Source organism: Lactuca sativa, chromosome 5 (assembly GCF_002870075.4).
Source record: "Lactuca sativa cultivar Salinas chromosome 5, Lsat_Salinas_v11, whole genome shotgun sequence".
Classification (NCBI taxonomy): Eukaryota; Viridiplantae; Streptophyta; class Magnoliopsida; order Asterales; family Asteraceae; genus Lactuca; species Lactuca sativa.
This window is the reverse complement of record NC_056627.2, coordinates 336,583,060-336,589,135: the sequence shown is the minus strand read 5'-3', so window position 1 is coordinate 336,589,135 and position 6,076 is coordinate 336,583,060.

Genomic DNA, 6,076 nt, shown 5'->3' with positions numbered 1-6,076 from the left:
GACTCAACCATGCAAATGTTAGTAACCATACAGGTGAGTTAATGGACTTAACTCATGGTTTTAGCCCCATCCATGCATGCAAGAGCATAAAGTTTGCAAATATATGGCTTAAGACGTTGTTTTGAGCTTGGATCTAAGTTTTAGACGTAATGATTGAAGGGATTAAGACTTGGAAATAAGCTTGGGCTAACTGGCCAGTACGTTAGGCATACTCTAGTGTATGTTGCGTGTACTGGGTCAGTACCCCGATTCTGGTTGGTCGTATGCTAGGCATACGAGCCATGTACGTCGTGCGTACGCAATTTGTGGGCTTAGACAATTTTGGGCTCGATTTGTGTTGGGCCTTTTGGACTTGTTTAAGTTGAGCCTCGGGCCCACATGATGGTAGTATGTCATTTTTGGGCTTAAGTCCATGTTGGGGGTTCTTGGGCCATATTGGGCCTTAGAGGCCTTGTAGTTAGGCTTGGATGCCTTTTTGGACTTTTTATGGATTTGGGCCTTAAGGGGAATAGAAGCTCATTGAGCCAAGAATAAAGGAGCCCTTTAACTTAAGTCAATAACTAGGGTTTAGTTAGAGTGTGGCCTAATTTCTAATTAGGGTTTTATGCTTGTGTGTTAGTAAGAGGTTTTCGCGAGTCATTCGCTGAGTGCGATTTGATATCTTCAATCTGAGGTGAGTCTTCCTTCGCAGTATCCGTGGGTCAAAGGCACCAATGTCAGCCCACTAGTTTATGATGTAGTGTGGTGATTGTCTTTGTGACAATTGTCAGTTATGCATGTATTTGCTTGATGACTCTGTGATTTCTGTTATGATATTATGTGGTAGTAGTAGGGGTGAAATAGACCCAATATCCGGTTGAAATAGACTGAAAGGGATTGCAAGAATCCAGATATGCTTGATAGTATCCTGTTGAAATAGACCGAAAGGGTAGTCAAGCACCCAGATATGCTTGATAGTATTCGGTTGAAATAGATTGAATGGGTAGGCAAGCACCCAGATATGTTTGACAATATGTGGTTTAGTATGTGGTATTTTGGGGAACTCAGTAAACTTTGCGTTTATAGTTTTCAATTTATGTTTTAAATACTTCCAACTAAAAGGGAAGGGTTCGGTATGATCGCACCGCATCACCCTATGATTTTCGCATTTAGAGATTTTGGAAAATTGTACTCTGATAACATGTAACTATGATACTCTTTTGACTATTTTGCTATTACTATCGTGTAATTTGAATGAAATTAAAAACAAAATTTTATCTATATTTTTGGGATGTTACATCATCCTACCTTTTCTTTCTTAAATTGTGGTTCTAAAATTATCTTATTACTCATGTGAAACTGTGACAAGCGTCACATTTTGATCAAATTAATTAAATAAGCGTCACATTTTGTTAAAATTGATTAAATTTTAAAACAGTTGTTTCATTATTTGATAAGGATAGAAAGATAAATAAGAATAAGAATAGGAAAGATGTTTTATTTCTCTATTATTTAATATTTATTAATAAGTATAATTATTGCGGGTGAATATCTAAATATTTATGAAATTATGCTTTCAAAAGGTGTTTATCGGTTGTTTTGTAAATGGATCTGTCCATTTTGTAAATGGATCGGTCCTTTGAAATAGAAGTGGTTATGTTACATAATCGATAATAGATTACATTTAAATCCTTTTTTAATTATAACTTTTATCTTACATTTATAGATATAAGTTTTAGCCCCCACTTGTCGATATCTTTTGGAAACTTTTCATTTTTAACATGATAAAGAAAATATTAGAAAAACAAAAGCTAAATATAAGAGTCTAATTTTTTTTTTTAAATTATTCTATTTCATTTGTATACATTTTAATGTGTTAATAACAAGAAACGACCAGTTAAGTTAATACAGACATACATAGACAGTGGTTAAATAAAATAAAGAAATAAGGGATAATGACTTGAAAGGGTAACGAATTTTCGAATTTTTTCACATTTAGTCACTAAATTTTTTTTCGTTATCTATTTACCATTGAACTATTGAAACTGTTCACATTTTACCCTTAAGACCGACTGTTACCGGTTATAAGGGTAAAATGTGAATAGTTTCAATAGTTTAGTGGCAAATAGATAACGAAAAAAAGTTTAATGATTAAATATGAACAAAATCGAAAGCTCATTTCCCTCTAAAAAGTTCAATGACTAAATATGAACAAACTTCCTCTTGTATTATGTTTTAGCAAATTATTTATTTTTGTTAAATTGTAGCAACATTTGTTGATGAAGAAATCTATGAAATAAAAAAAACAAAACAAAACCCTGAAAATATATTTAAAAAAAAAACAAAAAACCGAAATCGAAATAAAAAACCAATGGTTTGACATTTTCCAAAATAAAAAATCAAAATTTCCAATCTGATTTTGGTTTTACAAAAATGAATCAGTCTCACTGATGTGAATTATGACCATTGGTTTGGCATGCGGAACTTGTGACATCCCATGAATACGTAGTTACAACATCGTCTGAACTCGTAATTAATAATAAGGGGTTAGAGTATCATCGCATGAATACGTAGTTACAACATCGCCTGAACTCGTAATTCATCACCTACAGGTTATGAGCCTGCTGGTGTTTCCACTGGGTTGTCTAGAAAAGTCCGTGGTCGGCATCTATACTCTGGTAGATGACTACATCGCCACATTGTCGGTTAAGATTATGGTATCTCCTTTCATCCTATATCACCTATTCATCATCGTCTACTTACCTAATTATCATCACCTTTCTATCATCACCTATCTCTCATCATTTTATTTCATCACACACCAACTATTTCATCTACCCATGTTTCATCCGCAACATATTTGTAGATATAAAATAAATATACCGTTTAAATCTTTTAAAACATGTACAAAATCGTTCATCCAGCATAGACAGCAAGTATTCAAATAATATGTACACATAGCACGTAATTTATATAAAATACTTCATATCTATGTTTAAGATGAAAGTAACTATATATACCATAAAAATCCCATAAATGCTTCCTAACTTCAAACCCCAAGGTTTACTCTACTAAAGCTTCATATTCTCGGCTCTCTGGACCTAGAAGGTTCCAGATCTATAACACAAACTTGCAAGAGGGGTTTGAGGCATTCAAAACCCCAAAGATGAAGTGATTCAAGCCCTAACCCCAAAATGGAATCTACAGAATAGGGAAGGAAAAGGGTTCATTTTTGTACCTCAGAATGAAGCTCCTTGCTTGAATAACTCAGAACAATAACCTTCCTTGGTCCCTCTTACTGGAACTCTTCTCCTTTCTTGCAAAATCACACCATAAAGCTCAAGATAGCTCTTCCGCTCACTTTACACACTCAAGCTCGCTAAGGTTCTCACTTATGGGAAAGGTAGTTGCAATTGAAGGCCATAAGTGCCTTTAAATATGGCTCGGGCCCAAAGATTTAGGGTTTTTGCCAACAGTGCGGACTCGTCAGTTCGCCTCACCGACTCGTCGAGTCCATTCATTAATCTGAGTCATCAGTCGCGACCTTACTCGACGAGTTGAGGCGTCAACTCGTCGAGTCTCTCTTCTTAACTCAAAAGAAAAATACTTAAATTATGATACCTGGAAATCCGGATGTTACATTTTGTTTTTTAATTTCATAGATTTCTTCATCAACAAATGTTGCTACAATTAAACAAAAATAAATAATTTTCTAAAACATAATACAATAGGAAGTTTGTTCAAATTTAGTCATTGAACTTTTTAGAGGGAAACGAACTTTCGATTTTGTTCACATTTAGTCACTAAACTTTATTTTCGTTATTTATTTGCAACTAAACTATTAAAACTGTTCACATTTTACCCTTATGACCGGTAACAGTCGGTCATAAGGGTAAAATGTGAACAGTTTCAATAGTTCAATGGCAAATAGATAACGAAAAAAAGTTTAGTGACTAAATCTAAACAAAGTCAAAAGTTCGTTACCCTTTCAAGTCATTATCCCAAGAAATAATAACAATAAAATTACCTTTAATGAATAGAGTAACTTGATTTCGAAATTTCGTTTTAACAAATATAATGCGCATAGGATCTTGATGAAGAAGAAGAAGCGTGATTTTGAAAGCATATATGTTAAAAACCCTAAACGAATAAAACATAATTTAATGATGCAGTTTAAAAAAATAACAGCAAAAAATCGTGTTTTAATGGTAAAACCTATAAAATTTTAAATCAAGAAGTTGGATGATAAATGTATGGTTTTTGTAGAAACGCATTAACGAATTAAACTTTAATGGAGTTATACAAAACCACACAAACAAACATATTAAATGGTGTGGATCTATTAAAATCACACCAATTACATCTTTAAATGGTGCAATTTCTTTTTTATTAAGACAAAATTGCATAAATAATCTATGTGGTATTCATTTTTTCGGGGTTTTAGTTCAAACCCTAACTTATTTGGATTCATGATCCTTTTGACCATGTTTGTTTGTGATTTTGGTCCTTCGAAAAATTGAAAAGACTAAAATGCTCTTTCTGATATACTTTTTATGTTTTTTTATTTTAATTTAAAGGAAAAAGAAAATAGTTAATTAATTTGGGTCCACATAGCTCTCTCTCTCTCTCTCTCTCTCTCTTTCTCTCTCTCAAGAAAACTCACACAATTATTTTTCAGTAAAAAAACACACATACATTTCACGCAGTGGTCGTGTTCATCAAAACACAATACACATATACACTCAATGTTCTAGACCTGAAACAAATACGGAGAAGGGGACTTGTTCTTAGTCCCGAATTTGAAACGAAACCTTAATCCAAAAGTCGAAGGCATATCTGAAACGAAAACCTATGCAAAAAATCATAATTCGAAAAACACCGCCTGAATCGACGATGAACACCACCAGGAATGGGACTAACTCCAGAATCGCTGGTTTCCTCAAACTCCGAGTTTGTGCTTATTATTTGTAATCAATCAATGGAGGATTTTATTAAATGGATTCATACTGGTGAAGAAGATGGATTCGAGTTTTGAGTCATGGTTTTTAACATAAGTTTCAATTTTGAATGGAATTGAGTTTTAGAGCTTCAATCAGAGGTTGTGAAGGGATAATCTCTGTTAGAGATCTTTTCTTCTTTTTCAGATGAATCTATAAGAAGTTCTTGAGGGTTGGATCTAACATATGCTGTTGTGGAGGTAGTGTGGGAGTTGAATATTGGTGGATCCAACAGGCATTAGGGTATAATCTAGACACATATGATTGTCATCGCATTGTCCATGGAAGATTGTTGTATCATCTCATAAAGCCAAATCTTCAGTTAAGAAACATTTTGCTCGCGATTAGTCAACAGAAAATCGTAAGTTGCACTACATAATTTGTGGATATGAAACCCCAAAATTTCAAGTAATTTTTGAAAAGTAATTCATAGTTATTCTCTCAGATCTTCATAGTAATTTTCTCAGGCCTTCACAAATTCAGACAGAGCTCGTTCGGATTTCTTCAAATCTTGGCAGCAGTTTATGTTCTTCAAGCTTTGTGGATTGAGCGGGGGTTTGATGTGCTTACAGTTTCTAGGCAGAAAAGGGGTTGAAGGTAGCTATAATGGTTCAATCCATTTGGTTAATAACTGGTGAAGAGAGAAATGCAGGTGAAGCTAAACTAAGTTAGGATTTCAATTGTTGGGGGGTATAAAGGAACCGATCAAGTGTTTCTTGAATGATTTTTTAAAGAGATGAAGAAGAAAAGCAAATGAAGGAGAGAGAGAGAGAGAGAGAGAGAGAGAGGGAGAGAGAGAGAGAAAAGGTTGGCCCCTTCTTATTTTTTTTAATTACTCAAATAAATAAATTAGTATTAGATTTAACAAGAAATGAAAGAAAAATGGAAAGTAAATACTCCAACGGTATTACAGTCATTTCACTATTTAGAGATACCAAAAACACAACAAACTAGCTCAAAATGACCATAAAGCCAAAAAAAAAAAAATCAGGGTTTTGACTAAAACCCTAAAAAAATGCATACCACATGGACAATTTTTGCAGTTTTGTCTTTTATTAATGCGAAAATAATTTTTGATGGTCTAATAATGTTGTTTAAAA